Source organism: Haliotis rufescens, unplaced genomic scaffold (assembly GCF_023055435.1).
Source record: "Haliotis rufescens isolate VD_foot unplaced genomic scaffold, xgHalRufe1.0.p SCAF_22, whole genome shotgun sequence".
In the NCBI taxonomy this organism is placed as follows: domain Eukaryota; kingdom Metazoa; phylum Mollusca; class Gastropoda; order Lepetellida; family Haliotidae; genus Haliotis; species Haliotis rufescens.
In genome coordinates, this window is record NW_025963913.1 from 5,939,543 (window position 1) to 5,964,917 (window position 25,375).

The window sequence follows — 25,375 nt, forward strand, 5'->3', positions numbered from 1 at the left end:
GAATTTATCTATGAGCGACACAGAGCTGCCACTGTTTCATCCTAACTGTTAACATTTCCATAATCCCACCAGAAATGGAGAGTAAACCATTACCAAGAAAACCATTATAAAAGCAGGCATTGGTGTCATTGACGAACAACAATCTGAAGAAAGGGGCAGATGGATAGTTCTTGAAAAATCTAAGCTTAAAAAGATGTTCTCCCCGGCCGGGAATTGAACCCGGGTCTCCCGCGTGACAGGCGGGGATACTGACCACTATACTACCGAGGATTGGCTGAAAGGCACAGACAAAAATAGTAAGCTGTAGAGAGCAAGGCATGCAGCTAGCTCTCATCCAAGTTAAGACGTGCACACGCTTATAATCATTTCTATTGGGTGTGAATTTATCTATGAGCGACACAGAGCTGCCACTGTTTCATCCTAACTGTTAACATTTCCATAATCCCACCAGAAATGGAGAGTAAACCATTACCAAGAAAACCATTATAAAAGCAGGCATTGGTGTCATTGACGAACAACAATCTGAAGAAAGGGGCAGATGGATAGTTCTTGAAAAATCTAAGCTTAAAAAGATGTTCTCCCCGGCCGGGAATTGAACCCGGGTCTCCCGCGTGACAGGCGGGGATACTGACCACTATACTACCGAGGATTGGCTGAAAGGCACAGACAAAAATAGTAAGCTGTAGAGAGCAAGGCATGCAGCTAGCTCTCATCCAAGTTAAGACGTGCACACGCTTATAATCATTTCTATTGGGTGTGAATTTATCTATGAGCGACACAGAGCTGCCACTGTTTCATCCTAACTGTTAACATTTCCATAATCCCACCAGAAATGGAGAGTAAACCATTACCAAGAAAACCATTATAAAAGCAGGCATTGGTGTCATTGACGAACAACAATCTGAAGAAAGGGGCAGATGGATAGTTCTTGAAAAATCTAAGCTTAAAAAGATGTTCTCCCCGGCCGGGAATTGAACCCGGGTCTCCCGCGTGACAGGCGGGGATACTGACCACTATACTACCGAGGATTGGCTGAAAGGCACAGACAAAAATAGTAAGCTGTAGAGAGCAAGGCATGCAGCTAGCTCTCATCCAAGTTAAGACGTGCACACGCTTATAATCATTTCTATTGGGTGTGAATTTATCTATGAGCGACACAGAGCTGCCACTGTTTCATCCTAACTGTTAACATTTCCATAATCCCACCAGAAATGGAGAGTAAACCATTACCAAGAAAACCATTATAAAAGCAGGCATTGGTGTCATTGACGAACAACAATCTGAAGAAAGGGGCAGATGGATAGTTCTTGAAAAATCTAAGCTTAAAAAGATGTTCTCCCCGGCCGGGAATTGAACCCGGGTCTCCCGCGTGACAGGCGGGGATACTGACCACTATACTACCGAGGATTGGCTGAAAGGCACAGACAAAAATAGTAAGCTGTAGAGAGCAAGGCATGCAGCTAGCTCTCATCCAAGTTAAGACATGCACACGCTTATAATCATTTCTATTGGGTGTGAATTTATCTATGAGCGACACAGAGCTGCCACTGTTTCATCCTAACTGTTAACATTTCCATAATCCCACCAGAAATGGAGAGTAAACCATTACCAAGAAAACCATTATAAAAGCAGGCATTGGTGTCATTGACGAACAACAATCTGAAGAAAGGGGCAGATGGATAGTTCTTGAAAAATCTAAGCTTAAAAAGATGTTCTCCCCGGCCGGGAATTGAACCCGGGTCTCCCGCGTGACAGGCGGGCATACTGACCACTATACTACCGAGGATTGGCTGAAAGGCACAGACAAAAATAGTAAGCTGTAGAGAGCAAGGCATGCAGCTAGCTCTCATCCAAGTTAAGACATGCACACGCTTATAATCATTTCTATTGGGTGTGAATTTATCTATGAGCGACACAGAGCTGCCACTGTTTCATCCTAACTGTTAACATTTCCATAATCCCACCAGAAATGGAGAGTAAACCATTACCAAGAAAACCATTATAAAAGCAGGCATTGGTGTCATTGACGAACAACAATCTGAAGAAAGGGGCAGATGGATAGTTCTTGAAAAATCTAAGCTTAAAAAGATGTTCTCCCCGGCCGGGAATTGAACCCGGGTCTCCCGCGTGACAGGCGGGGATACTGATCATGACCACTATACTACCGAGGATTGGCTGAAAGGCACAGACAAAAATAGTAAGCTGTAGAGAGCAAGGCATGCAGCTAGCTCTCATCCAAGTTAAGACGTGCACACGCTTATAATCATTTCTATTGGGTGTGAATTTATCTATGAGCGACACAGAGCTGCCACTGTTTCATCCTAACTGTTAACATTTCCATAATCCCACCAGAAATGGAGAGTAAACCATTACCAAGAAAACCATTATAAAAGCAGGCATTGGTGTCATTGACGAACAACAATCTGAAGAAAGGGGCAGATGGATAGTTCTTGAAAAATCTAAGCTTAAAAAGATGTTCTCCCCGGCCGGGAATTGAACCCGGGTCTCCCGCGTGACAGGCGGGGATACTGACCACTATACTACCGAGGATTGGCTGAAAGGCACAGACAAAAATAGTAAGCTGTAGAGAGCAAGGCATGCAGCTAGCTCTCATCCAAGTTAAGACGTGCACACGCTTATAATCATTTCTATTGGGTGTGAATTTATCTATGAGCGACACAGAGCTGCCACTGTTTCATCCTAACTGTTAACATTTCCATAATCCAAACCAGAAATGGAGAGTAAACCATTACCAAGAAAACCATTATAAAAGCAGGCATTGGTGTCATTGACGAACAACAATCTGAAGAAAGGGGCAGATGGATAGTTCTTGAAAAATCTAAGCTTAAAAAGATGTTCTCCCCGGCCGGGAATTGAACCCGGGTCTCCCGCGTGACAGGCGGGGATACTGACCACTATACTACCGAGGATTGGCTGAAAGGCACAGACAAAAATAGTAAGCTGTAGAGAGCAAGGCATGCAGCTAGCTCTCATCCAAGTTAAGACGTGCACACGCTTATAATCATTTCTATTGGGTGTGAATTTATCTATGAGCGACACAGAGCTGCCACTGTTTCATCCTAACTGTTAACATTTCCATAATCCCACCAGAAATGGAGAGTAAACCATTACCAAGAAAACCATTATAAAAGCAGGCATTGGTGTCATTGACGAACAACAATCTGAAGAAAGGGGCAGATGGATAGTTCTTGAAAAATCTAAGCTTAAAAAGATGTTCTCCCCGGCCGGGAATTGAACCCGGGTCTCCCGCGTGACAGGCGGGGATACTGACCACTATACTACCGAGGATTGGCTGAAAGGCACAGACAAAAATAGTAAGCTGTAGAGAGCAAGGCATGCAGCTAGCTCTCATCCAAGTTAAGACGTGCACACGCTTATAATCATTTCTATTGGGTGTGAATTTATCTATGAGCGACACAGAGCTGCCACTGTTTCATCCTAACTGTTAACATTTCCATAATCCCACCAGAAATGGAGAGTAAACCATTACCAAGAAAACCATTATAAAAGCAGGCATTGGTGTCATTGACGAACAACAATCTGAAGAAAGGGGCAGATGGATAGTTCTTGAAAAATCTAAGCTTAAAAAGATGTTCTCCCCGGCCGGGAATTGAACCCGGGTCTCCCGCGTGACAGGCGGGGATACTGACCACTATACTACCGAGGATTGGCTGAAAGGCACAGACAAAAATAGTAAGCTGTAGAGAGCAAGGCATGCAGCTAGCTCTCATCCAAGTTAAGACGTGCACACGCTTATAATCATTTCTATTGGGTGTGAATTTATCTATGAGCGACACAGAGCTGCCACTGTTTCATCCTAACTGTTAACATTTCCATAATCCCACCAGAAATGGAGAGTAAACCATTACCAAGAAAACCATTATAAAAGCAGGCATTGGTGTCATTGACGAACAACAATCTGAAGAAAGGGGCAGATGGATAGTTCTTGAAAAATCTAAGCTTAAAAAGATGTTCTCCCCGGCCGGGAATTGAACCCGGGTCTCCCGCGTGACAGGCGGGGATACTGACCACTATACTACCGAGGATTGGCTGAAAGGCACAGACAAAAATAGTAAGCTGTAGAGAGCAAGGCATGCAGCTAGCTCTCATCCAAGTTAAGACATGCACACGCTTATAATCATTTCTATTGGGTGTGAATTTATCTATGAGCGACACAGAGCTGCCACTGTTTCATCCTAACTGTTAACATTTCCATAATCCCACCAGAAATGGAGAGTAAACCATTACCAAGAAAACCATTATAAAAGCAGGCATTGGTGTCATTGACGAACAACAATCTGAAGAAAGGGGCAGATGGATAGTTCTTGAAAAATCTAAGCTTAAAAAGATGTTCTCCCCGGCCGGGAATTGAACCCGGGTCTCCCGCGTGACAGGCGGGGATACTGACCACTATACTACCGAGGATTGGCTGAAAGGCACAGACAAAAATAGTAAGCTGTAGAGAGCAAGGCATGCAGCTAGCTCTCATCCAAGATAAGACGTGCACACGCTTATAATCATTTCTATTGGGTGTGAATTTATCTATGAGCGACACAGAGCTGCCACTGTTTCATCCTAACTGTTAACATTTCCATAATCCCACCAGAAATGGAGAGTAAACCATTACCAAGAAAACCATTATAAAAGCAGGCATTGGTGTCATTGACGAACAACAATCTGAAGAAAGGGGCAGATGGATAGTTCTTGAAAAATCTAAGCTTAAAAAGATGTTCTCCCCGGCCGGGAATTGAACCCGGGTCTCCCGCGTGACAGGCGGGGATACTGACCACTATACTACCGAGGATTGGCTGAAAGGCACAGACAAAAATAGTAAGCTGTAGAGAGCAAGGCATGCAGCTAGCTCTCATCCAAGTTAAGACGTGCACACGCTTATAATCATTTCTATTGGGTGTGAATTTATCTATGAGCGACACAGAGCTGCCACTGTTTCATCCTAACTGTTAACATTTCCATAATCCCACCAGAAATGGAGAGTAAACCATTACCAAGAAAACCATTATAAAAGCAGGCATTGGTGTCATTGACGAACAACAATCTGAAGAAAGGGGCAGATGGATAGTTCTTGAAAAATCTAAGCTTAAAAAGATGTTCTCCCCGGCCGGGAATTGAACCCGGGTCTCCCGCGTGACAGGCGGGGATACTGACCACTATACTACCGAGGATTGGCTGAAAGGCACAGACAAAAATAGTAAGCTGTAGAGAGCAAGGCATGCAGCTAGCTCTCATCCAAGTTAAGACATGCACACGCTTATAATCATTTCTATTGGGTGTGAATTTATCTATGAGCGACACAGAGCTGCCACTGTTTCATCCTAACTGTTAACATTTCCATAATCCCACCAGAAATGGAGAGTAAACCATTACCAAGAAAACCATTATAAAAGCAGGCATTGGTGTCATTGACGAACAACAATCTGAAGAAAGGGGCAGATGGATAGTTCTTGAAAAATCTAAGCTTAAAAAGATGTTCTCCCCGGCCGGGAATTGAACCCGGGTCTCCCGCGTGACAGGCGGGGATACTGACCACTATACTACCGAGGATTGGCTGAAAGGCACAGACAAAAATAGTAAGCTGTAGAGAGCAAGGCATGCAGCTAGCTCTCATCCAAGATAAGACGTGCACACGCTTATAATCATTTCTATTGGGTGTGAATTTATCTATGAGCGACACAGAGCTGCCACTGTTTCATCCTAACTGTTAACATTTCCATAATCCCACCAGAAATGGAGAGTAAACCATTACCAAGAAAACCATTATAAAAGCAGGCATTGGTGTCATTGACGAACAACAATCTGAAGAAAGGGGCAGATGGATAGTTCTTGAAAAATCTAAGCTTAAAAAGATGTTCTCCCCGGCCGGGAATTGAACCCGGGTCTCCCGCGTGACAGGCGGGGATACTGACCACTATACTACCGAGGATTGGCTGAAAGGCACAGACAAAAATAGTAAGCTGTAGAGAGCAAGGCATGCAGCTAGCTCTCATCCAAGTTAAGACGTGCACACGCTTATAATCATTTCTATTGGGTGTGAATTTATCTATGAGCGACACAGACCTGCCACTGTTTCATCCTAACTGTTAACATTTCCATAATCCCACCAGAAATGGAGAGTAAACCATTACCAAGAAAACCATTATAAAAGCAGGCATTGGTGTCATTGACGAACAACAATCTGAAGAAAGGGGCAGATGGATAGTTCTTGAAAAATCTAAGCTTAAAAAGATGTTCTCCCCGGCCGGGAATTGAACCCGGGTCTCCCGCGTGACAGGCGGGGATACTGACCACTATACTACCGAGGATTGGCTGAAAGGCACAGACAAAAATAGTAAGCTGTAGAGAGCAAGGCATGCAGCTAGCTCTCATCCAAGTTAAGACGTGCACACGCTTATAATCATTTCTATTGGGTGTGAATTTATCTATGAGCGACACAGAGCTGCCACTGTTTCATCCTAACTGTTAACATTTCCATAATCCCACCAGAAATGGAGAGTAAACCATTACCAAGAAAACCATTATAAAAGCAGGCATTGGTGTCATTGACGAACAACAATCTGAAGAAAGGGGCAGATGGATAGTTCTTGAAAAATCTAAGCTTAAAAAGATGTTCTCCCCGGCCGGGAATTGAACCCGGGTCTCCCGCGTGACAGGCGGGGATACTGACCACTATACTACCGAGGATTGGCTGAAAGGCACAGACAAAAATAGTAAGCTGTAGAGAGCAAGACATGCAGCTAGCTCTCATCCAAGTTAAGACGTGCACACGCTTATAATCATTTCTATTGGGTGTGAATTTATCTATGAGCGACACAGAGCTGCCACTGTTTCATCCTAACTGTTAACATTTCCATAATCCCACCAGAAATGGAGAGTAAACCATTACCAAGAAAACCATTATAAAAGCAGGCATTGGTGTCATTGACGAACAACAATCTGAAGAAAGGGGCAGATGGATAGTTCTTGAAAAATCTAAGCTTAAAAAGATGTTCTCCCCGGCCGGGAATTGAACCCGGGTCTCCCGCGTGACAGGCGGGGATACTGACCACTATACTACCGAGGATTGGCTGAAAGGCACAGACAAAAATAGTAAGCTGTAGAGAGCAAGGCATGCAGCTAGCTCTCATCCAAGTTAAGACATGCACACGCTTATAATCATTTCTATTGGGTGTGAATTTATCTATGAGCGACACAGAGCTGCCACTGTTTCATCCTAACTGTTAACATTTCCATAATCCCACCAGAAATGGAGAGTAAACCATTACCAAGAAAACCATTATAAAAGCAGGCATTGGTGTCATTGACGAACAACAATCTGAAGAAAGGGGCAGATGGATAGTTCTTGAAAAATCTAAGCTTAAAAAGATGTTCTCCCCGGCCGGGAATTGAACCCGGGTCTCCCGCGTGACAGGCGGGGATACTGACCACTATACTACCGAGGATTGGCTGAAAGGCACAGACAAAAATAGTAAGCTGTAGAGAGCAAGGCATGCAGCTAGCTCTCATCCAAGTTAAGACATGCACACGCTTATAATCATTTCTATTGGGTGTGAATTTATCTATGAGCGACACAGAGCTGCCACTGTTTCATCCTAACTGTTAACATTTCCATAATCCCACCAGAAATGGAGAGTAAACCATTACCAAGAAAACCATTATAAAAGCAGGCATTGGTGTCATTGACGAACAACAATCTGAAGAAAGGGGCAGATGGATAGTTCTTGAAAAATCTAAGCTTAAAAAGATGTTCTCCCCGGCCGGGAATTGAACCCGGGTCTCCCGCGTGACAGGCGGGGATACTGACCACTATACTACCGAGGATTGGCTGAAAGGCACAGACAAAAATAGTAAGCTGTAGAGAGCAAGGCATGCAGCTAGCTCTCATCCAAGTTAAGACGTGCACACGCTTATAATCATTTCTATTGGGTGTGAATTTATCTATGAGCGACACAGAGCTGCCACTGTTTCATCCTAACTGTTAACATTTCCATAATCCCACCAGAAATGGAGAGTAAACCATTACCAAGAAAACCATTATAAAAGCAGGCATTGGTGTCATTGACGAACAACAATCTGAAGAAAGGGGCAGATGGATAGTTCTTGAAAAATCTAAGCTTAAAAAGATGTTCTCCCCGGCCGGGAATTGAACCCGGGTCTCCCGCGTGACAGGCGGGGATACTGACCACTATACTACCGAGGATTGGCTGAAAGGCACAGACAAAAATAGTAAGCTGTAGAGAGCAAGGCATGCAGCTAGCTCTCATCCAAGTTAAGACGTGCACACGCTTATAATCATTTCTATTGGGTGTGAATTTATCTATGAGCGACACAGAGCTGCCACTGTTTCATCCTAACTGTTAACATTTCCATAATCCCACCAGAAATGGAGAGTAAACCATTACCAAGAAAACCATTATAAAAGCAGGCATTGGTGTCATTGACGAACAACAATCTGAAGAAAGGGGCAGATGGATAGTTCTTGAAAAATCTAAGCTTAAAAAGATGTTCTCCCCGGCCGGGAATTGAACCCGGGTCTCCCGCGTGACAGGCGGGGATACTGACCACTATACTACCGAGGATTGGCTGAAAGGCACAGACAAAAATAGTAAGCTGTAGAGAGCAAGACATGCAGCTAGCTCTCATCCAAGTTAAGACGTGCACACGCTTATAATCATTTCTATTGGGTGTGAATTTATCTATGAGCGACACAGAGCTGCCACTGTTTCATCCTAACTGTTAACATTTCCATAATCCCACCAGAAATGGAGAGTAAACCATTACCAAGAAAACCATTATAAAAGCAGGCATTGGTGTCATTGACGAACAACAATCTGAAGAAAGGGGCAGATGGATAGTTCTTGAAAAATCTAAGCTTAAAAAGATGTTCTCCCCGGCCGGGAATTGAACCCGGGTCTCCCGCGTGACAGGCGGGGATACTGACCACTATACTACCGAGGATTGGCTGAAAGGCACAGACAAAAATAGTAAGCTGTAGAGAGCAAGGCATGCAGCTAGCTCTCATCCAAGTTAAGACATGCACACGCTTATAATCATTTCTATTGGGTGTGAATTTATCTATGAGCGACACAGAGCTGCCACTGTTTCATCCTAACTGTTAACATTTCCATAATCCCACCAGAAATGGAGAGTAAACCATTACCAAGAAAACCATTATAAAAGCAGGCATTGGTGTCATTGACGAACAACAATCTGAAGAAAGGGGCAGATGGATAGTTCTTGAAAAATCTAAGCTTAAAAAGATGTTCTCCCCGGCCGGGAATTGAACCCGGGTCTCCCGCGTGACAGGCGGGGATACTGACCACTATACTACCGAGGATTGGCTGAAAGGCACAGACAAAAATAGTAAGCTGTAGAGAGCAAGGCATGCAGCTAGCTCTCATCCAAGTTAAGACGTGCACACGCTTATAATCATTTCTATTGGGTGTGAATTTATCTATGAGCGACACAGAGCTGCCACTGTTTCATCCTAACTGTTAACATTTCCATAATCCCACCAGAAATGGAGAGTAAACCATTACCAAGAAAACCATTATAAAAGCAGGCATTGGTGTCATTGACGAACAACAATCTGAAGAAAGGGGCAGATGGATAGTTCTTGAAAAATCTAAGCTTAAAAAGATGTTCTCCCCGGCCGGGAATTGAACCCGGGTCTCCCGCGTGACAGGCGGGGATACTGACCACTATACTACCGAGGATTGGCTGAAAGGCACAGACAAAAATAGTAAGCTGTAGAGAGCAAGGCATGCAGCTAGCTCTCATCCAAGTTAAGACATGCACACGCTTATAATCATTTCTATTGGGTGTGAATTTATCTATGAGCGACACAGAGCTGCCACTGTTTCATCCTAACTGTTAACATTTCCATAATCCCACCAGAAATGGAGAGTAAACCATTACCAAGAAAACCATTATAAAAGCAGGCATTGGTGTCATTGACGAACAACAATCTGAAGAAAGGGGCAGATGGATAGTTCTTGAAAAATCTAAGCTTAAAAAGATGTTCTCCCCGGCCGGGAATTGAACCCGGGTCTCCCGCGTGACAGGCGGGGATACTGACCACTATACTACCGAGGATTGGCTGAAAGGCACAGACAAAAATAGTAAGCTGTAGAGAGCAAGGCATGCAGCTAGCTCTCATCCAAGTTAAGACGTGCACACGCTTATAATCATTTCTATTGGGTGTGAATTTATCTATGAGCGACACAGAGCTGCCACTGTTTCATCCTAACTGTTAACATTTCCATAATCCCACCAGAAATGGAGAGTAAACCATTACCAAGAAAACCATTATAAAAGCAGGCATTGGTGTCATTGACGAACAACAATCTGAAGAAAGGGGCAGATGGATAGTTCTTGAAAAATCTAAGCTTAAAAAGATGTTCTCCCCGGCCGGGAATTGAACCCGGGTCTCCCGCGTGACAGGCGGGGATACTGACCACTATACTACCGAGGATTGGCTGAAAGGCACAGACAAAAATAGTAAGCTGTAGAGAGCAAGGCATGCAGCTAGCTCTCATCCAAGTTAAGACGTGCACACGCTTATAATCATTTCTATTGGGTGTGAATTTATCTATGAGCGACACAGAGCTGCCACTGTTTCATCCTAACTGTTAACATTTCCATAATCCCACCAGAAATGGAGAGTAAACCATTACCAAGAAAACCATTATAAAAGCAGGCATTGGTGTCATTGACGAACAACAATCTGAAGAAAGGGGCAGATGGATAGTTCTTGAAAAATCTAAGCTTAAAAAGATGTTCTCCCCGGCCGGGAATTGAACCCGGGTCTCCCGCGTGACAGGCGGGGATACTGACCACTATACTACCGAGGATTGGCTGAAAGGCACAGACAAAAATAGTAAGCTGTAGAGAGCAAGACATGCAGCTAGCTCTCATCCAAGTTAAGACGTGCACACGCTTATAATCATTTCTATTGGGTGTGAATTTATCTATGAGCGACACAGAGCTGCCACTGTTTCATCCTAACTGTTAACATTTCCATAATCCCACCAGAAATGGAGAGTAAACCATTACCAAGAAAACCATTATAAAAGCAGGCATTGGTGTCATTGACGAACAACAATCTGAAGAAAGGGGCAGATGGATAGTTCTTGAAAAATCTAAGCTTAAAAAGATGTTCTCCCCGGCCGGGAATTGAACCCGGGTCTCCCGCGTGACAGGCGGGGATACTGACCACTATACTACCGAGGATTGGCTGAAAGGCACAGACAAAAATAGTAAGCTGTAGAGAGCAAGGCATGCAGCTAGCTCTCATCCAAGTTAAGACATGCACACGCTTATAATCATTTCTATTGGGTGTGAATTTATCTATGAGCGACACAGAGCTGCCACTGTTTCATCCTAACTGTTAACATTTCCATAATCCCACCAGAAATGGAGAGTAAACCATTACCAAGAAAACCATTATAAAAGCAGGCATTGGTGTCATTGACGAACAACAATCTGAAGAAAGGGGCAGATGGATAGTTCTTGAAAAATCTAAGCTTAAAAAGATGTTCTCCCCGGCCGGGAATTGAACCCGGGTCTCCCGCGTGACAGGCGGGGATACTGACCACTATACTACCGAGGATTGGCTGAAAGGCACAGACAAAAATAGTAAGCTGTAGAGAGCAAGGCATGCAGCTAGCTCTCATCCAAGTTAAGACGTGCACACGCTTATAATCATTTCTATTGGGTGTGAATTTATCTATGAGCGACACAGAGCTGCCACTGTTTCATCCTAACTGTTAACATTTCCATAATCCCACCAGAAATGGAGAGTAAACCATTACCAAGAAAACCATTATAAAAGCAGGCATTGGTGTCATTGACGAACAACAATCTGAAGAAAGGGGCAGATGGATAGTTCTTGAAAAATCTAAGCTTAAAAAGATGTTCTCCCCGGCCGGGAATTGAACCCGGGTCTCCCGCGTGACAGGCGGGGATACTGACCACTATACTACCGAGGATTGGCTGAAAGGCACAGACAAAAATAGTAAGCTGTAGAGAGCAAGGCATGCAGCTAGCTCTCATCCAAGTTAAGACATGCACACGCTTATAATCATTTCTATTGGGTGTGAATTTATCTATGAGCGACACAGAGCTGCCACTGTTTCATCCTAACTGTTAACATTTCCATAATCCCACCAGAAATGGAGAGTAAACCATTACCAAGAAAACCATTATAAAAGCAGGCATTGGTGTCATTGACGAACAACAATCTGAAGAAAGGGGCAGATGGATAGTTCTTGAAAAAACTAAGCTTAAAAAGATGTTCTCCCCGGCCGGGAATTGAACCCGGGTCTCCCGCGTGACAGGCGGGGATACTGACCACTATACTACCGAGGATTGGCTGAAAGGCACAGACAAAAATAGTAAGCTGTAGAGAGCAAGGCATGCAGCTAGCTCTCATCCAAGTTAAGACATGCACACGCTTATAATCATTTCTATTGGGTGTGAATTTATCTATGAGCGACACAGAGCTGCCACTGTTTCATCCTAACTGTTAACATTTCCATAATCCCACCAGAAATGGAGAGTAAACCATTACCAAGAAAACCATTATAAAAGCAGGCATTGGTGTCATTGACGAACAACAATCTGAAGAAAGGGGCAGATGGATAGTTCTTGAAAAATCTAAGCTTAAAAAGATGTTCTCCCCGGCCGGGAATTGAACCCGGGTCTCCCGCGTGACAGGCGGGGATACTGACCACTATACTACCGAGGATTGGCTGAAAGGCACAGACAAAAATAGTAAGCTGTAGAGAGCAAGACATGCAGCTAGCTCTCATCCAAGTTAAGACGTGCACACGCTTATAATCATTTCTATTGGGTGTGAATTTATCTATGAGCGACACAGAGCTGCCACTGTTTCATCCTAACTGTTAACATTTCCATAATCCCACCAGAAATGGAGAGTAAACCATTACCAAGAAAACCATTATAAAAGCAGGCATTGGTGTCATTGACGAACAACAATCTGAAGAAAGGGGCAGATGGATAGTTCTTGAAAAATCTAAGCTTAAAAAGATGTTCTCCCCGGCCGGGAATTGAACCCGGGTCTCCCGCGTGACAGGCGGGGATACTGACCACTATACTACCGAGGATTGGCTGAAAGGCACAGACAAAAATAGTAAGCTGTAGAGAGCAAGGCATGCAGCTAGCTCTCATCCAAGTTAAGACATGCACACGCTTATAATCATTTCTATTGGGTGTGAATTTATCTATGAGCGACACAGAGCTGCCACTGTTTCATCCTAACTGTTAACATTTCCATAATCCCACCAGAAATGGAGAGTAAACCATTACCAAGAAAACCATTATAAAAGCAGGCATTGGTGTCATTGACGAACAACAATCTGAAGAAAGGGGCAGATGGATAGTTCTTGAAAAATCTAAGCTTAAAAAGATGTTCTCCCCGGCCGGGAATTGAACCCGGGTCTCCCGCGTGACAGGCGGGGATACTGACCACTATACTACCGAGGATTGGCTGAAAGGCACAGACAAAAATAGTAAGCTGTAGAGAGCAAGGCATGCAGCTAGCTCTCATCCAAGTTAAGACGTGCACACGCTTATAATCATTTCTATTGGGTGTGAATTTATCTATGAGCGACACAGAGCTGCCACTGTTTCATCCTAACTGTTAACATTTCCATAATCCCACCAGAAATGGAGAGTAAACCATTACCAAGAAAACCATTATAAAAGCAGGCATTGGTGTCATTGACGAACAACAATCTGAAGAAAGGGGCAGATGGATAGTTCTTGAAAAATCTAAGCTTAAAAAGATGTTCTCCCCGGCCGGGAATTGAACCCGGGTCTCCCGCGTGACAGGCGGGGATACTGACCACTATACTACCGAGGATTGGCTGAAAGGCACAGACAAAAATAGTAAGCTGTAGAGAGCAAGGCATGCAGCTAGCTCTCATCCAAGTTAAGACATGCACACGCTTATAATCATTTCTATTGGGTGTGAATTTATCTATGAGCGACACAGAGCTGCCACTGTTTCATCCTAACTGTTAACATTTCCATAATCCCACCAGAAGTGGAGAGTAAACCATTACCAAGAAAACCATTATAAAAGCAGGCATTGGTGTCATTGACGAACAACAATCTGAAGAAAGGGGCAGATGGATAGTTCTTGAAAAATCTAAGCTTAAAAAGATGTTCTCCCCGGCCGGGAATTGAACCCGGGTCTCCCGCGTGACAGGCGGGGATACTGACCACTATACTACCGAGGATTGGCTGAAAGGCACAGACAAAAATAGTAAGCTGTAGAGAGCAAGGCATGCAGCTAGCTCTCATCCAAGTTAAGACGTGCACACGCTTATAATCATTTCTATTGGGTGTGAATTTATCTATGAGCGACACAGAGCTGCCACTGTTTCATCCTAACTGTTAACATTTCCATAATCCCACCAGAAATGGAGAGTAAACCATTACCAAGAAAACCATTATAAAAGCAGGCATTGGTGTCATTGACGAACAACAATCTGAAGAAAGGGGCAGATGGATAGTTCTTGAAAAATCTAAGCTTAAAAAGATGTTCTCCCCGGCCGGGAATTGAACCCGGGTCTCCCGCGTGACAGGCGGGGATACTGACCACTATACTACCGAGGATTGGCTGAAAGGCACAGACAAAAATAGTAAGCTGTAGAGAGCAAGGCATGCAGCTAGCTCTCATCCAAGTTAAGACATGCACACGCTTATAATCATTTCTATTGGGTGTGAATTTATCTATGAGCGACACAGAGCTGCCACTGTTTCATCCTAACTGTTAACATTTCCATAATCCCACCAGAAGTGGAGAGTAAACCATTACCAAGAAAACCATTATAAAAGCAGGCATTGGTGTCATTGACGAACAACAATCTGAAGAAAGGGGCAGATGGATAGTTCTTGAAAAAACTAAGCTTAAAAAGATGTTCTCCCCGGCCGGGAATTGAACCCGGGTCTCCCGCGTGACAGGCGGGGATACTGACCACTATACTACCGAGGATTGGCTGAAAGGCACAGACAAAAATAGTAAGCTGTAGAGAGCAAGGCATGCAGCTAGCTCTCATCCAAGTTAAGACATGCACACGCTTATAATCATTTCTATTGGGTGTGAATTTATCTATGAGCGACACAGAGCTGCCACTGTTTCATCCTAACTGTTAACATTTCCATAATCCCACCAGAAATGGAGAGTAAACCATTACCAAGAAAACCATTATAAAAGCAGGCATTGGTGTCATTGACGAACAACAATCTGAAGAAAGGGGCAGATGGATAGTTCTTGAAAAATCTAAGCTTAAAAAGATGTTCTCCCCGGCCGGGAATTGAACCCGGGTCTCCCGCGTGACAGGCGGGGATACTGACCACTATACTACCGTGATTGGCTGAAAGGCACAGACAAAAATAGTAAGCTGTAGAGAGCAAGGCATGCAGCTAGCTCTCATCCAAGTTAAGACGTGCACACGCTTATAATCATTTCTATTGGGTGTGAATTTATCTATGAGCGACACAGAGCTGCCACTGTTTCATCCTAACTGTTAACATTTCCATAATCCCACCAGAAATGGAGAGTAAACCATTACCAAGAAAACCATTATAAAAGCAGGCATTGGTGTCATTGACGAACAACAATCTGAAGAAAGGGGCAGATGGATAGTTCTTGAAAAATCTAAGCTTAAAAAGATGTTCTCCCCGGCCGGGAATTGAACCCGGGTCTCCCGCGTGACAGGCGGGGATACTGACCACTATACTACCGAGGATTGGCTGAAAGGCACAGACAAAAATAGTAAGCTGTAGAGAGCAAGGCATGCAGCTAGCTCTCATCCAAGTTAAGACGTGCACACGCTTATAATCATTTCTATTGGGTGTGAATTTATCTATGAGCGACACAGAGCTGCCACTGTTTCATCCTAACTGTTAACATTTCCATAATCCCACCAGAAATGGAGAGTAAACCATTACCAAGAAAACCATTATAAAAGCAGGCATTGGTGTCATTGACGAACAACAATCTGAAGAAAGGGGCAGATGGATAGTTCTTGAAAAATCTAAGCTTAAAAAGATGTTCTCCCCGGCCGGGAATTGAACCCGGGTCTCCCGCGTGACAGGCGGGGATACTGACCACTATACTACCGAGGATTGGCTGAAAGGCACAGACAAAAATAGTAAGCTGTAGAGAGCAAGGCATGCAGCTAGCTCTCATCCAAGTTAAGACATGCACACGCTTATAATCATTTCTATTGGGTGTGAATTTATCTATGAGCGACACAGAGCTGCCACTGTTTCATCCTAACTGTTAACATTTCCATAATCCCACCAGAAATGGAGAGTAAACCATTACCAAGAAAACCATTATAAAAGCAGGCATTGGTGTCATTGACGAACAACAATCTGAAGAAAGGGGCAGATGGATAGTTCTTGAAAAATCTAAGCTTAAAAAGATGTTCACCCCGGCCGGGAATTGAACCCGGGTGTCCCGCGTGACAGGCGGGGATACTGACCACTATACTACCGAGGATTGGCTGAAAGGCACAGACAAAAATAGTAAGCTGTAGAGAGCAAGGCATGCAGCTAGCTCTCATCCAAGTTAAGACATGCACACGCTTATAATCATTTCTATTGGGTGTGAATTTATCTATGAGCGACACAGAGCTGCCACTGTTTCATCCTAACTGTTAACATTTCCATAATCCCACCAGAAATGGAGAGTAAACCATTACCAAGAAAACCATTATAAAAGCAGGCATTGGTGTCATTGACGAACAACAATCTGAAGAAAGGGGCAGATGGATAGTTCTTGAAAAATCTAAGCTTAAAAAGATGTTCTCCCCGGCCGGGAATTGAACCCGGGTCTCCCGCGTGACAGGCGGGGATACTGACCACTATACTACCGAGGATTGGCTGAAAGGCACAGACAAAAATAGTAAGCTGTAGAGAGCAAGGCATGCAGCTAGCTCTCATCCAAGTTAAGACGTGCACACGCTTATAATCATTTCTATTGGGTGTGAATTTATCTATGAGCGACACAGAGCTGCCACTGTTTCATCCTAACTGTTAACATTTCCATAATCCCACCAGAAATGGAGAGTAAACCATTACCAAGAAAACCATTATAAAAGCAGGCATTGGTGTCATTGACGAACAACAATCTGAAGAAAGGGGCAGATGGATAGTTCTTGAAAAATCTAAGCTTAAAAAGATGTTCTCCCCGGCCGGGAATTGAACCCGGGTCTCCCGCGTGACAGGCGGGGATACTGACCACTATACTACCGAGGATTGGCTGAAAGGCACAGACAAAAATAGTAAGCTGTAGAGAGCAAGGCATGCAGCTAGCTCTCATCCAAGTTAAGACATGCACACGCTTATAATCATTTCTATTGGGTGTGAATTTATCTATGAGCGACACAGAGCTGCCACTGTTTCATCCTAACTGTTAACATTTCCATAATCCCACCAGAAATGGAGAGTAAACCATTACCAAGAAAACCATTATAAAAGCAGGCATTGGTGTCATTGACGAACAACAATCTGAAGAAAGGGGCAGATGGATAGTTCTTGAAAAATCTAAGCTTAAAAAGATGTTCACCCCGGCCGGGAATTGAACCCGGGTGTCCCGCGTGACAGGCGGGGATACTGACCACTATACTACCGAGGATTGGCTGAAAGGCACAGACAAAAATAGTAAGCTGTAGAGAGCAAGGCATGCAGCTAGCTCTCATCCAAGTTAAGACATGCACACGCTTATAATCATTTCTATTGGGTGTGAATTTATCTATGAGCGACACAGAGCTGCCACTGTTTCATCCTAACTGTTAACATTTCCATAATCCCACCAGAAATGGAGAGTAAACCATTACCAAGAAAACCATTATAAAAGCAGGCATTGGTGTCATTGACGAACAACAATCTGAAGAAAGGGGCAGATGGATAGTTCTTGAAAAATCTAAGCTTAAAAAGATGTTCTCCCCGGCCGGGAATTGAACCCGGGTCTCCCGCGTGACAGGCGGGGATACTGACCACTATACTACCGAGGATTGGCTGAAAGGCACAGACAAAAATAGTAAGCTGTAGAGAGCAAGGCATGCAGCTAGCTCTCATCCAAGTTAAGACGTGCACACGCTTATAATCATTTCTATTGGGTGTGAATTTATCTATGAGCGACACAGAGCTGCCACTGTTTCATCCTAACTGTTAACATTTCCATAATCCCACCAGAAATGGAGAGTAAACCATTACCAAGAAAACCATTATAAAAGCAGGCATTGGTGTCATTGACGAACAACAATCTGAAGAAAGGGGCAGATGGATAGTTCTTGAAAAATCTAAGCTTAAAAAGATGTTCTCCCCGGCCGGGAATTGAACCCGGGTCTCCCGCGTGACAGGCGGGGATACTGACCACTATACTACCGAGGATTGGCTGAAAGGCACAGACAAAAATAGTAAGCTGTAGAGAGCAAGGCATGCAGCTAGCTCTCATCCAAGTTAAGACGTGCACACGCTTATAATCATTTCTATTGGGTGTGAATTTATCTATGAGCGACACAGAGCTGCCACTGTTTCATCCTAACTGTTAACATTTCCATAATCCCACCAGAAATGGAGAGTAAACCATTACCAAGAAAACCATTATAAAAGCAGGCATTGGTGTCATTGACGAACAACAATCTGAAGAAAGGGGCAGATGGATAGTTCTTGAAAAATCTAAGCTTAAAAAGATGTTCTCCCCGGCCGGGAATTGAACCCGGGTCTCCCGCGTGACAGGCGGGGATACTGACCACTATACTACCGAGGATTGGCTGAAAGGCACAGACAAAAATAGTAAGCTGTAGAGAGCAAGGCATGCAGCTAGCTCTCATCCAAGTTAAGACGTGCACACGCTTATAATCATTTCTATTGGGTGTGAATTTATCTATGAGCGACACAGAGCTGCCACTGTTTCATCCTAACTGTTAACATTTCCATAATCCCACCAGAAATGGAGAGTAAACCATTACCAAGAAAACCATTATAAAAGCAGGCATTGGTGTCATTGACGAACAACAATCTGAAGAAAGGGGCAGATGGATAGTTCTTGAAAAATCTAAGCTTAAAAAGATGTTCTCCCCGGCCGGGAATTGAACCCGGGTCTCCCGCGTGACAGGCGGGGATACTGACCACTATACTACCGAGGATTGGCTGAAAGGCACAGACAAAAATAGTAAGCTGTAGAGAGCAAGGCATGCAGCTAGCTCTCATCCAAGTTAAGACATGCACACGCTTATAATCATTTCTATTGGGTGTGAATTTATCTATGAGCGACACAGAGCTGCCACTGTTTCATCCTAACTGTTAACATTTCCATAATCCCACCAGAAATGGAGAGTAAACCATTACCAAGAAAACCATTATAAAAGCAGGCATTGGTGTCATTGACGAACAACAATCTGAAGAAAGGGGCAGATGGATAGTTCTTGAAAAATCTAAGCTTAAAAAGATGTTCTCCCCGGCCGGGAATTGAACCCGGGTCTCCCGCGTGACAGGCGGGGATACTGACCACTATACTACCGAGGATTGGCTGAAAGGCACAGACAAAAATAGTAAGCTGTAGAGAGCAAGGCATGCAGCTAGCTCTCATCCAAGTTAAGACATGCACACGCTTATAATCATTTCTATTGGGTGTGAATTTATCTATGAGCGACACAGAGCTGCCACTGTTTCATCCTAACTGTTAACATTTCCATAATCCCACCAGAAATGGAGAGTAAACCATTACCAAGAAAACCATTATAAAAGCAGGCATTGGTGTCATTGACGAACAACAATCTGAAGAAAGGGGCAGATGGATAGTTCTTGAAAAATCTAAGCTTAAAAAGATGTTCTCCCCGGCCGGGAATTGAACCCGGGTCTCCCGCGTGACAGGCGGGGATACTGACCACTATACTACCGAGGATTGGCTGAAAGGCACAGACAAAAATAGTAAGCTGTAGAGAGCAAGGCATGCAGCTAGCTCTCATCCAAGTTAAGACGTGCACACGCTTATAATCATTTCTATTGGGTGTGAATTTATCTATGAGCGACACAGAGCTGCCACTGTTTCATCCTAACTGTTAACATTTCCATAATCCCACCAGAAATGGAGAGTAAACCATTACCAAGAAAACCATTATAAAAGCAGGCATTGGTGTCATTGACGAACAACAATCTGAAGAAAGGGGCAGATGGATAGTTCTTGAAAAATCTAAGCTTAAAAAGATGTTCTCCCCGGCCGGGAATTGAACCCGGGTCTCCCGCGTGACAGGCGGGGATACTGACCACTATACTACCGAGGATTGGCTGAAAGGCACAGACAAAAATAGTAAGCTGTAGAGAGCAAGGCATGCAGCTAGCTCTCATCCAAGTTAAGACGTGCACACGCTTATAATCATTTCTATTGGGTGTGAATTTATCTATGAGCGACACAGAGCTGCCACTGTTTCATCCTAACTGTTAACATTTCCATAATCCCACCAGAAATGGAGAGTAAACCATTACCAAGAAAACCATTATAAAAGCAGGCATTGGTGTCATTGACGAACAACAATCTGAAGAAAGGGGCAGATGGATAGTTCTTGAAAAATCTAAGCTTAAAAAGATGTTCTCCCCGGCCGGGAATTGAACCCGGGTCTCCCGCGTGACAGGCGGGGATACTGACCACTATACTACCGAGGATTGGCTGAAAGGCACAGACAAAAATAGTAAGCTGTAGAGAGCAAGGCATGCAGCTAGCTCTCATCCAAGTTAAGACGTGCACACGCTTATAATCATTTCTATTGGGTGTGAATTTATCTATGAGCGACACAGAGCTGCCACTGTTTCATCCTAACTGTTAACATTTCCATAATCCCACCAGAAATGGAGAGTAAACCATTACCAAGAAAACCATTATAAAAGCAGGCATTGGTGTCATTGACGAACAACAATCTGAAGAAAGGGGCAGATGGATAGTTCTTGAAAAATCTAAGCTTAAAAAGATGTTCTCCCCGGCCGGGAATTGAACCCGGGTCTCCCGCGTGACAGGCGGGGATACTGACCACTATACTACCGAGGATTGGCTGAAAGGCACAGACAAAAATAGTAAGCTGTAGAGAGCAAGGCATGCAGCTAGCTCTCATCCAAGTTAAGACGTGCACACGCTTATAATCATTTCTATTGGGTGTGAATTTATCTATGAGCGACACAGAGCTGCCACTGTTTCATCCTAACTGTTAACATTTCCATAATCCCACCAGAAATGGAGAGTAAACCATTACCAAGAAAACCATTATAAAAGCAGGCATTGGTGTCATTGACGAACAACAATCTGAAGAAAGGGGCAGATGGATAGTTCTTGAAAAATCTAAGCTTAAAAAGATGTTCTCTCCGGCCGGGAATTGAACCCGGGTCTCCCGCGTGACAGGCGGGGATACTGACCACTATACTACCAAAGGATTGGCTGAAAGGCACAGACAAAAATAGTAAGCTGTAGAGAGCAAGGCATGCAGCTAGCTCTCATCCAAGTTAAGACGTGCACACGCTTATAATCATTTCTATTGGGTGTGAATTTATCTATGAGCGACACAGAGCTGCCACTGTTTCATCCTAACTGTTAACATTTCCATAATCCCACCAGAAATGGAGAGTAAACCATTACCAAGAAAACCATTATAAAAGCAGGCATTGGTGTCATTGACGAACAACAATCTGAAGAAAGGGGCAGATGGATAGTTCTTGAAAAATCTAAGCTTAAAAAGATGTTCTCCCCGGCCGGGAATTGAACCCGGGTCTCCCGCGTGACAGGCGGGGATACTGACCACTATACTACCGAGGATTGGCTGAAAGGCACAGACAAAAATAGTAAGCTGTAGAGAGCAAGGCATGCAGCTAGCTCTCATCCAAGTTAAGACATGCACACGCTTATAATCATTTCTATTGGGTGTGAATTTATCTATGAGCGACACAGAGCTGCCACTGTTTCATCCTAACTGTTAACATTTCCATAATCCCACCAGAAATGGAGAGTAAACCATTACCAAGAAAACCATTATAAAAGCAGGCATTGGTGTCATTGACGAACAACAATCTGAAGAAAGGGGCAGATGGATAGTTCTTGAAAAATCTAAGCTTAAAAAGATGTTCTCCCCGGCCGGGAATTGAACCCGGGTCTCCCGCGTGACAGGCGGGGATACTGACCACTATACTACCGAGGATTGGCTGAAAGGCACAGACAAAAATAGTAAGCTGTAGAGAGCAAGGCATGCAGCTAGCTCTCATCCAAGTTAAGACGTGCACACGCTTATAATCATTTCTATTGGGTGTGAATTTATCTATGAGCGACACAGAGCTGCCACTGTTTCATCCTAACTGTTAACATTTCCATAATCCCACCAGAAATGGAGAGTAAACCATTACCAAGAAAACCATTATAAAAGCAGGCATTGGTGTCATTAACGAACAACAATCTGAAGAAAGGGGCAGATGGATAGTTCTTGAAAAATCTAAGCTTAAAAAGATGTTCTCCCCGGCCGGGAATTGAACCCGGGTCTCCCGCGTGACAGGCGGGGATACTGACCACTATACTACCGAGGATTGGCTGAAAGGCACAGACAAAAATAGTAAGCTGTAGAGAGCAAGGCATGCAGCTAGCTCTCATCCAAGTTAAGACATGCACACGCTTATAATCATTTCTATTGGGTGTGAATTTATCTATGAGCGACACAGAGCTGCCACTGTTTCATCCTAACTGTTAACATTTCCATAATCCCACCAGAAATGGAGAGTAAACCATTACCAAGAAAACCATTATAAAAGCAGGCATTGGTGTCATTGACGAACAACAATCTGAAGAAAGGGGCAGATGGATAGTTCTTGAAAAATCTAAGCTTAAAAAGATGTTCTCCCCGGCCGGGAATTGAACCCGGGTCTCCCGCGTGACAGGCGGGGATACTGACCACTATACTACCGAGGATTGGCTGAAAGGCACAGACAAAAATAGTAAGCTGTAGAGAGCAAGGCATGCAGCTAGCTCTCATCCAAGTTAAGACATGCACACGCTTATAATCATTTCTATTGGGTGTGAATTTATCTATGAGCGACACAGAGCTGCCACTGTTTCATCCTAACTGTTAACATTTCCATAATCCCACCAGAAATGGAGAGTAAACCATTACCAAGAAAACCATTATAAAAGCAGGCATTGGTGTCATTGACGAACAACAATCTGAAGAAAGGGGCAGATGGATAGTTCTTGAAAAATCTAAGCTTAAAAAGATGTTCTCCCCGGCCGGGAATTGAACCCGGGTCTCCCGCGTGACAGGCGGGGATACTGACCACTATACTACCGAGGATTGGCTGAAAGGCACAGACAAAAATAGTAAGCTGTAGAGAGCAAGGCATGCAGCTAGCTCTCATCCAAGTTAAGACGTGCACACGCTTATAATCATTTCTATTGGGTGTGAATTTATCTATGAGCGACACAGAGCTGCCACTGTTTCATCCTAACTGTTAACATTTCCATAATCCCACCAGAAATGGAGAGTAAACCATTACCAAGAAAACCATTATAAAAGCAGGCATTGGTGTCATTGACGAACAACAATCTGAAGAAAGGGGCAGATGGATAGTTCTTGAAAAATCTAAGCTTAAAAAGATGTTCTCCCCGGCCGGGAATTGAACCCGGGTCTCCCGCGTGACAGGCGGGGATACTGACCACTATACTACCGAGGATTGGCTGAAAGGCACAGACAAAAATAGTAAGCTGTAGAGAGCAAGGCATGCAGCTAGCTCTCATCCAAGTTAAGACGTGCACACGCTTATAATCATTTCTATTGGGTGTGAATTTATCTATGAGCGACACAGAGCTGCCACTGTTTCATCCTAACTGTTAACATTTCCATAATCCCACCAGAAATGGAGAGTAAACCATTACCAAGAAAACCATTATAAAAGCAGGCATTGGTGTCATTGACGAACAACAATCTGAAGAAAGGGGCAGATGGATAGTTCTTGAAAAATCTAAGCTTAAAAAGATGTTCTCCCCGGCCGGGAATTGAACCCGGGTCTCCCGCGTGACAGGCGGGGATACTGACCACTATACTAACGAGGATTGGCTGAAAGGCACAGACAAAAATAGTAAGCTGTAGAGAGCATGGCATGCAGCTAGCTCTCATCCAAGTTAAGACGTGCACACGCTTATAATCATTTCTATTGGGTGTGAATTTATCTATGAGCGACACAGAGCTGCCACTGTTTCATCCTAACTGTTAACATTTCCATAATCCCACCAGAAATGGAGAGTAAACCATTACCAAGAAAACCATTATAAAAGCAGGCATTGGTGTCATTGACGAACAACAATCTGAAGAAAGGGGCAGATGGACAGTTCTTGAAAAATCTAAGCTTAAAAAGATGTTCTCCCCGGCCGGGAATTGAACCCGGGTCTCCCGCGTGACAGGCGGGGATACTGACCACTATACTACCGAGGATTGGCTGAAAGGCACAGACAAAAATAGTAAGCTGTAGAGAGCAAGGCATGCAGCTAGCTCTCATCCAAGTTAAGACGTGCACACGCTTATAATCATTTCTATTGGGTGTGAATTTATCTATGAGCGACACAGAGCTGCCACTGTTTCATCCTAACTGTTAACATTTCCATAATCCCACCAGAAATGGAGAGTAAACCATTACCAAGAAAACCATTATAAAAGCAGGCATTGGTGTCATTGACGAACAACAATCTGAAGAAAGGGGCAGATGGATAGTTCTTGAAAAATCTAAGCTTAAAAAGATGTTCTCCCCGGCCGGGAATTGAACCCGGGTCTCCCGCGTGACAGGCGGGGATACTGACCACTATACTACCGAGGATTGGCTGAAAGGCACAGACAAAAATAGTAAGCTGTAGAGAGCAAGGCATGCAGCTAGCTCTCATCCAAGTTAAGACGTGCACACGCTTATAATCATTTCTATTGGGTGTGAATTTATCTATGAGCGACACAGAGCTGCCACTGTTTCATCCTAACTGTTAACATTTCCATAATCCCACCAGAAATGGAGAGTAAACCATTACCAAGAAAACCATTATAAAAGCAGGCATTGGTGTCATTGACGAACAACAATCTGAAGAAAGGGGCAGATGGATAGTTCTTGAAAAATCTAAGCTTAAAAAGATGTTCTCCCCGGCCGGGAATTGAACCCGGGTCTCCCGCGTGACAGGCGGGGATACTGACCACTATACTACCGAGGATTGGCTGAAAGGCACAGACAAAAATAGTAAGCTGTAGAGAGCAAGGCATGCAGCTAGCTCTCATCCAAGTTAAGACATGCACAC

The 25,375-nt window shown here is 43.9% G+C and overlaps 61 non-coding genes across 61 annotated transcripts; all 61 read right to left on the minus strand.

Annotated features, from left to right (window-relative positions):
• Positions 1 to 198: 198 nt before the first annotated feature.
• Positions 199 to 270, minus strand: Trnad-guc. Its single transcript has one exon. It is a non-coding gene; the product is annotated as a tRNA-Asp (tRNA).
• Positions 271 to 577: 307 nt separating this feature from the next.
• Trnad-guc lies at positions 578 to 649 on the minus strand. Its single transcript has one exon. It is a non-coding gene; the product is annotated as a tRNA-Asp (tRNA).
• A 307-nt stretch (positions 650 to 956) lies between these two features.
• Positions 957 to 1,028, minus strand: Trnad-guc. The gene has a single exon. It is a non-coding gene; the product is annotated as a tRNA-Asp (tRNA).
• A 307-nt stretch (positions 1,029 to 1,335) lies between these two features.
• Trnad-guc lies at positions 1,336 to 1,407 on the minus strand. The gene has a single exon. It is a non-coding gene; the product is annotated as a tRNA-Asp (tRNA).
• A 307-nt stretch (positions 1,408 to 1,714) lies between these two features.
• Positions 1,715 to 1,786, minus strand: Trnad-guc. The gene has a single exon. It is a non-coding gene; the product is annotated as a tRNA-Asp (tRNA).
• A 692-nt stretch (positions 1,787 to 2,478) lies between these two features.
• On the minus strand, positions 2,479 to 2,550 carry Trnad-guc. The gene has a single exon. It is a non-coding gene; the product is annotated as a tRNA-Asp (tRNA).
• A 308-nt stretch (positions 2,551 to 2,858) lies between these two features.
• Positions 2,859 to 2,930, minus strand: Trnad-guc. The gene has a single exon. It is a non-coding gene; the product is annotated as a tRNA-Asp (tRNA).
• Positions 2,931 to 3,237: 307 nt separating this feature from the next.
• Positions 3,238 to 3,309, minus strand: Trnad-guc. Its single transcript has one exon. It is a non-coding gene; the product is annotated as a tRNA-Asp (tRNA).
• Positions 3,310 to 3,616: 307 nt separating this feature from the next.
• On the minus strand, positions 3,617 to 3,688 carry Trnad-guc. Its single transcript has one exon. It is a non-coding gene; the product is annotated as a tRNA-Asp (tRNA).
• Positions 3,689 to 3,995: 307 nt separating this feature from the next.
• Trnad-guc lies at positions 3,996 to 4,067 on the minus strand. Its single transcript has one exon. It is a non-coding gene; the product is annotated as a tRNA-Asp (tRNA).
• Positions 4,068 to 4,374: 307 nt separating this feature from the next.
• Positions 4,375 to 4,446, minus strand: Trnad-guc. Its single transcript has one exon. It is a non-coding gene; the product is annotated as a tRNA-Asp (tRNA).
• A 307-nt stretch (positions 4,447 to 4,753) lies between these two features.
• Trnad-guc lies at positions 4,754 to 4,825 on the minus strand. The gene has a single exon. It is a non-coding gene; the product is annotated as a tRNA-Asp (tRNA).
• Positions 4,826 to 5,132: 307 nt separating this feature from the next.
• Trnad-guc lies at positions 5,133 to 5,204 on the minus strand. Its single transcript has one exon. It is a non-coding gene; the product is annotated as a tRNA-Asp (tRNA).
• Positions 5,205 to 5,511: 307 nt separating this feature from the next.
• Positions 5,512 to 5,583, minus strand: Trnad-guc. The gene has a single exon. It is a non-coding gene; the product is annotated as a tRNA-Asp (tRNA).
• Positions 5,584 to 5,890: 307 nt separating this feature from the next.
• On the minus strand, positions 5,891 to 5,962 carry Trnad-guc. Its single transcript has one exon. It is a non-coding gene; the product is annotated as a tRNA-Asp (tRNA).
• A 307-nt stretch (positions 5,963 to 6,269) lies between these two features.
• Trnad-guc lies at positions 6,270 to 6,341 on the minus strand. Its single transcript has one exon. It is a non-coding gene; the product is annotated as a tRNA-Asp (tRNA).
• A 307-nt stretch (positions 6,342 to 6,648) lies between these two features.
• On the minus strand, positions 6,649 to 6,720 carry Trnad-guc. The gene has a single exon. It is a non-coding gene; the product is annotated as a tRNA-Asp (tRNA).
• Positions 6,721 to 7,027: 307 nt separating this feature from the next.
• Positions 7,028 to 7,099, minus strand: Trnad-guc. Its single transcript has one exon. It is a non-coding gene; the product is annotated as a tRNA-Asp (tRNA).
• Positions 7,100 to 7,406: 307 nt separating this feature from the next.
• Positions 7,407 to 7,478, minus strand: Trnad-guc. Its single transcript has one exon. It is a non-coding gene; the product is annotated as a tRNA-Asp (tRNA).
• A 307-nt stretch (positions 7,479 to 7,785) lies between these two features.
• Trnad-guc lies at positions 7,786 to 7,857 on the minus strand. The gene has a single exon. It is a non-coding gene; the product is annotated as a tRNA-Asp (tRNA).
• A 307-nt stretch (positions 7,858 to 8,164) lies between these two features.
• On the minus strand, positions 8,165 to 8,236 carry Trnad-guc. Its single transcript has one exon. It is a non-coding gene; the product is annotated as a tRNA-Asp (tRNA).
• Positions 8,237 to 8,543: 307 nt separating this feature from the next.
• Positions 8,544 to 8,615, minus strand: Trnad-guc. The gene has a single exon. It is a non-coding gene; the product is annotated as a tRNA-Asp (tRNA).
• Positions 8,616 to 8,922: 307 nt separating this feature from the next.
• Positions 8,923 to 8,994, minus strand: Trnad-guc. Its single transcript has one exon. It is a non-coding gene; the product is annotated as a tRNA-Asp (tRNA).
• A 307-nt stretch (positions 8,995 to 9,301) lies between these two features.
• On the minus strand, positions 9,302 to 9,373 carry Trnad-guc. Its single transcript has one exon. It is a non-coding gene; the product is annotated as a tRNA-Asp (tRNA).
• A 307-nt stretch (positions 9,374 to 9,680) lies between these two features.
• Trnad-guc lies at positions 9,681 to 9,752 on the minus strand. The gene has a single exon. It is a non-coding gene; the product is annotated as a tRNA-Asp (tRNA).
• Positions 9,753 to 10,059: 307 nt separating this feature from the next.
• Trnad-guc lies at positions 10,060 to 10,131 on the minus strand. Its single transcript has one exon. It is a non-coding gene; the product is annotated as a tRNA-Asp (tRNA).
• Positions 10,132 to 10,438: 307 nt separating this feature from the next.
• On the minus strand, positions 10,439 to 10,510 carry Trnad-guc. The gene has a single exon. It is a non-coding gene; the product is annotated as a tRNA-Asp (tRNA).
• A 307-nt stretch (positions 10,511 to 10,817) lies between these two features.
• On the minus strand, positions 10,818 to 10,889 carry Trnad-guc. The gene has a single exon. It is a non-coding gene; the product is annotated as a tRNA-Asp (tRNA).
• Positions 10,890 to 11,196: 307 nt separating this feature from the next.
• Positions 11,197 to 11,268, minus strand: Trnad-guc. Its single transcript has one exon. It is a non-coding gene; the product is annotated as a tRNA-Asp (tRNA).
• A 307-nt stretch (positions 11,269 to 11,575) lies between these two features.
• Trnad-guc lies at positions 11,576 to 11,647 on the minus strand. The gene has a single exon. It is a non-coding gene; the product is annotated as a tRNA-Asp (tRNA).
• Positions 11,648 to 11,954: 307 nt separating this feature from the next.
• Positions 11,955 to 12,026, minus strand: Trnad-guc. The gene has a single exon. It is a non-coding gene; the product is annotated as a tRNA-Asp (tRNA).
• Positions 12,027 to 12,333: 307 nt separating this feature from the next.
• Positions 12,334 to 12,405, minus strand: Trnad-guc. The gene has a single exon. It is a non-coding gene; the product is annotated as a tRNA-Asp (tRNA).
• A 307-nt stretch (positions 12,406 to 12,712) lies between these two features.
• Trnad-guc lies at positions 12,713 to 12,784 on the minus strand. Its single transcript has one exon. It is a non-coding gene; the product is annotated as a tRNA-Asp (tRNA).
• A 307-nt stretch (positions 12,785 to 13,091) lies between these two features.
• On the minus strand, positions 13,092 to 13,163 carry Trnad-guc. The gene has a single exon. It is a non-coding gene; the product is annotated as a tRNA-Asp (tRNA).
• A 307-nt stretch (positions 13,164 to 13,470) lies between these two features.
• On the minus strand, positions 13,471 to 13,542 carry Trnad-guc. Its single transcript has one exon. It is a non-coding gene; the product is annotated as a tRNA-Asp (tRNA).
• Positions 13,543 to 13,849: 307 nt separating this feature from the next.
• Trnad-guc lies at positions 13,850 to 13,921 on the minus strand. Its single transcript has one exon. It is a non-coding gene; the product is annotated as a tRNA-Asp (tRNA).
• A 307-nt stretch (positions 13,922 to 14,228) lies between these two features.
• On the minus strand, positions 14,229 to 14,300 carry Trnad-guc. Its single transcript has one exon. It is a non-coding gene; the product is annotated as a tRNA-Asp (tRNA).
• Positions 14,301 to 14,607: 307 nt separating this feature from the next.
• Positions 14,608 to 14,679, minus strand: Trnad-guc. Its single transcript has one exon. It is a non-coding gene; the product is annotated as a tRNA-Asp (tRNA).
• A 307-nt stretch (positions 14,680 to 14,986) lies between these two features.
• On the minus strand, positions 14,987 to 15,058 carry Trnad-guc. Its single transcript has one exon. It is a non-coding gene; the product is annotated as a tRNA-Asp (tRNA).
• A 685-nt stretch (positions 15,059 to 15,743) lies between these two features.
• Trnad-guc lies at positions 15,744 to 15,815 on the minus strand. The gene has a single exon. It is a non-coding gene; the product is annotated as a tRNA-Asp (tRNA).
• A 307-nt stretch (positions 15,816 to 16,122) lies between these two features.
• On the minus strand, positions 16,123 to 16,194 carry Trnad-guc. The gene has a single exon. It is a non-coding gene; the product is annotated as a tRNA-Asp (tRNA).
• A 686-nt stretch (positions 16,195 to 16,880) lies between these two features.
• Positions 16,881 to 16,952, minus strand: Trnad-guc. Its single transcript has one exon. It is a non-coding gene; the product is annotated as a tRNA-Asp (tRNA).
• Positions 16,953 to 17,259: 307 nt separating this feature from the next.
• Trnad-guc lies at positions 17,260 to 17,331 on the minus strand. The gene has a single exon. It is a non-coding gene; the product is annotated as a tRNA-Asp (tRNA).
• A 686-nt stretch (positions 17,332 to 18,017) lies between these two features.
• Positions 18,018 to 18,089, minus strand: Trnad-guc. The gene has a single exon. It is a non-coding gene; the product is annotated as a tRNA-Asp (tRNA).
• A 307-nt stretch (positions 18,090 to 18,396) lies between these two features.
• Positions 18,397 to 18,468, minus strand: Trnad-guc. Its single transcript has one exon. It is a non-coding gene; the product is annotated as a tRNA-Asp (tRNA).
• A 307-nt stretch (positions 18,469 to 18,775) lies between these two features.
• On the minus strand, positions 18,776 to 18,847 carry Trnad-guc. Its single transcript has one exon. It is a non-coding gene; the product is annotated as a tRNA-Asp (tRNA).
• A 307-nt stretch (positions 18,848 to 19,154) lies between these two features.
• On the minus strand, positions 19,155 to 19,226 carry Trnad-guc. The gene has a single exon. It is a non-coding gene; the product is annotated as a tRNA-Asp (tRNA).
• A 307-nt stretch (positions 19,227 to 19,533) lies between these two features.
• Trnad-guc lies at positions 19,534 to 19,605 on the minus strand. The gene has a single exon. It is a non-coding gene; the product is annotated as a tRNA-Asp (tRNA).
• A 307-nt stretch (positions 19,606 to 19,912) lies between these two features.
• On the minus strand, positions 19,913 to 19,984 carry Trnad-guc. Its single transcript has one exon. It is a non-coding gene; the product is annotated as a tRNA-Asp (tRNA).
• A 307-nt stretch (positions 19,985 to 20,291) lies between these two features.
• On the minus strand, positions 20,292 to 20,363 carry Trnad-guc. The gene has a single exon. It is a non-coding gene; the product is annotated as a tRNA-Asp (tRNA).
• Positions 20,364 to 20,670: 307 nt separating this feature from the next.
• On the minus strand, positions 20,671 to 20,742 carry Trnad-guc. Its single transcript has one exon. It is a non-coding gene; the product is annotated as a tRNA-Asp (tRNA).
• A 307-nt stretch (positions 20,743 to 21,049) lies between these two features.
• Positions 21,050 to 21,121, minus strand: Trnad-guc. Its single transcript has one exon. It is a non-coding gene; the product is annotated as a tRNA-Asp (tRNA).
• A 687-nt stretch (positions 21,122 to 21,808) lies between these two features.
• Positions 21,809 to 21,880, minus strand: Trnad-guc. The gene has a single exon. It is a non-coding gene; the product is annotated as a tRNA-Asp (tRNA).
• A 307-nt stretch (positions 21,881 to 22,187) lies between these two features.
• Positions 22,188 to 22,259, minus strand: Trnad-guc. Its single transcript has one exon. It is a non-coding gene; the product is annotated as a tRNA-Asp (tRNA).
• A 307-nt stretch (positions 22,260 to 22,566) lies between these two features.
• On the minus strand, positions 22,567 to 22,638 carry Trnad-guc. The gene has a single exon. It is a non-coding gene; the product is annotated as a tRNA-Asp (tRNA).
• Positions 22,639 to 22,945: 307 nt separating this feature from the next.
• Positions 22,946 to 23,017, minus strand: Trnad-guc. The gene has a single exon. It is a non-coding gene; the product is annotated as a tRNA-Asp (tRNA).
• Positions 23,018 to 23,324: 307 nt separating this feature from the next.
• On the minus strand, positions 23,325 to 23,396 carry Trnad-guc. The gene has a single exon. It is a non-coding gene; the product is annotated as a tRNA-Asp (tRNA).
• Positions 23,397 to 23,703: 307 nt separating this feature from the next.
• On the minus strand, positions 23,704 to 23,775 carry Trnad-guc. Its single transcript has one exon. It is a non-coding gene; the product is annotated as a tRNA-Asp (tRNA).
• A 686-nt stretch (positions 23,776 to 24,461) lies between these two features.
• On the minus strand, positions 24,462 to 24,533 carry Trnad-guc. Its single transcript has one exon. It is a non-coding gene; the product is annotated as a tRNA-Asp (tRNA).
• Positions 24,534 to 24,840: 307 nt separating this feature from the next.
• On the minus strand, positions 24,841 to 24,912 carry Trnad-guc. The gene has a single exon. It is a non-coding gene; the product is annotated as a tRNA-Asp (tRNA).
• Positions 24,913 to 25,219: 307 nt separating this feature from the next.
• On the minus strand, positions 25,220 to 25,291 carry Trnad-guc. The gene has a single exon. It is a non-coding gene; the product is annotated as a tRNA-Asp (tRNA).
• Between the last annotated feature and the right edge of the window lie 84 nt (positions 25,292 to 25,375).